Source organism: Carlito syrichta, unplaced genomic scaffold, assembly GCF_000164805.1.
Source record: "Carlito syrichta isolate Samal-C Ts95f unplaced genomic scaffold, Tarsius_syrichta-2.0.1 Scaffold315171, whole genome shotgun sequence".
NCBI classification, from domain to species: Eukaryota; Metazoa; Chordata; class Mammalia; order Primates; family Tarsiidae; genus Carlito; species Carlito syrichta.
In genome coordinates this window covers 210,775-213,054 of record NW_007259267.1, presented here as the reverse complement: position 1 = coordinate 213,054, position 2,280 = coordinate 210,775, and positions in this window count along the sequence as shown.

Genomic DNA, 2,280 nt, shown 5'->3' with positions numbered 1-2,280 from the left:
GGTATTTTGATTGTCTATATTTTAGCAGAAATCTCTCTTCTTTCATATTTTCTCACCAGTTTTAATTCTTCCATTTGTACCTGTGGTCTTAAACCTATTTCTTCTTTGATGTGAGCCTTCCAAAACTCTTAAAGATATTTTATGCCTTTTCCTTGGTAATCCCCATATTTCCTTCATTTTAACAGGTCTACAATAATAATCAAAACATGGATTTTTAACTGAACCAACACATACCTGTGACCTGATGTTCACAGTGATTGAAGTTAGTTCTCAGTGCCTCATGTTTTTAGACACCATTACTTTTTTGAAGTTTAAAAATACCATTGTGCACAGTACAAGTTTTTTTTGAAAGCAGGATTCATTGAGAGGACAGAAAAGCTCCCACAGCAGGAGGGAACCCAAAAGGGTTGCCCAGTACAAGTATTTTTTAAATGATGGCTGTCATTGTTCATATTGTTATTATTTATATCTTTATATCATACTGCTAGTATTATAATTAATATGATTAATATTCTCCTTATATGACAATTATTGTGAATATATAACTCTCCCAAGGTGAATTTTGAAAATGTTTTTTGGCTTCAGAACTCCTGGAGTAGAATTTTGATCCACCAGTTTATTGCTGTATGGTTATTTAAACTCTCTTAGCTGCAGATATATCCCCTCTACAGTAAAAGAAGATTTCCTACATGGTAGGATTGAAGAGTGAAATTAATGAGGATGCATGTCATTTTTCCACTGTGGTTCCTGAGGCATACACATAAAAGTAAACTTATATCTGCCTTATTAATATTCCTCTTAAATGGTGCAGTTACCCAGAAACTCTGATCATTATGAATACCAGAGATCAGCACCTCCATATGGCTCCTTCTTTCAGAGAATGCTTGTACAGTGAACTTTTTCATAAAAAAGAAAAAGCATGTGGACTAAATACATAGGAAGAAAAAAATAACACACAACCATTAAAAACAAATACAAATGGTTTGTGCTCACAAGTACATGCACTCAAGTGGGAATGGTATCGTATTCAAATCAGCAGTTCACTGTCACAAATATGATTGATAATTTTTTTTTTTGAGTCGGGGTCTCACTCTGTCACCCAGACTGGAGTGCAGTGGCACGCAGCCAGCCACTGCAACCTGGACCTGCTGGGCTCCGGCGGTCCTTCTGCCACAGCGGAAAAGTAGCTGGAACTACAGGTGCGTGCTACCACGTCCAGCTAATTTTTGATTTATTGTAGAGATGAGGTCTCGCCAAGCCACCCAGGTGGGTCTCGAACCCGCGGGCTCAGGCAATTCATTCACCTCGGCCTCCAAAAGCGCAGGATTATAGACTGAGCCATGAGCCCGGTCGATTGATAAATTTTATTTAAAAATAATGAACACTTGCATTTACATGTTTATTGCAGCACTGTGCACAATAGAAAAGTTGTGGAATCAACTTAAATATCCACAAATGGTTGATTGAAGAAATAAAATGTTCTATAAATACAACATAGAATATTTTGTGATCATTAAAAAGATGAAATCATGTCGTTTGCAACAACTTGAATGGAAGTACAGGCCCTTATCTTCAGTGAAACAACTCAGAAACAAAAATTCAAACACTATATGTTGTCATTTATCAGGGGAACTGAAGAATGGGTACACATGAACATAAAGATGGAAAAAATACATATGGGGGACTCCAAAAGGGGGAGGGCGGAAAGGAGATGAGGGTTGGAAAACTACCTGTTGGAACACTATTTGGGTGATTGGTATACTAGAAGACCAAATCTCATTGTTATGTGATGAATTCATGTAACAAACCTGCACACACATGGGGACAAAAGTGAGGCCCAAACTTTACCTGTACAATGACCATTTGTATACCTTACCTTGAATTGTGCCCCACATCTTTACAACAAAAATTTTAAAAAGCAATAAAAAGAAACCTGCACATATACTCCTAGAATCTAAAATAAAATAACTCTAAAAATGTTAAAATATCAATAAATCAAAGTATTCTGAAAAACAAAATGAATACATTTGGTATTTGGAAAAGTTCGCATTAATCAGGATAGAAAAAGTGCTGCTTATTATTCATGACTAGAAAATGCTAATTAAAGGCAAAAAATCATTGAAGACCAATTTGGTCCTGGAAGGTAGAAAGGAGAGGCTTCTCTCTAACAGCAATAGTTGAACTGAGAGAAGAAGAAGAATGGATCATTGTTAATCAGGAGAAGAAAAGAATAAACATTTTAGACTGAGGGAACAAAATACTAGCTTGCCCTAACAGTGA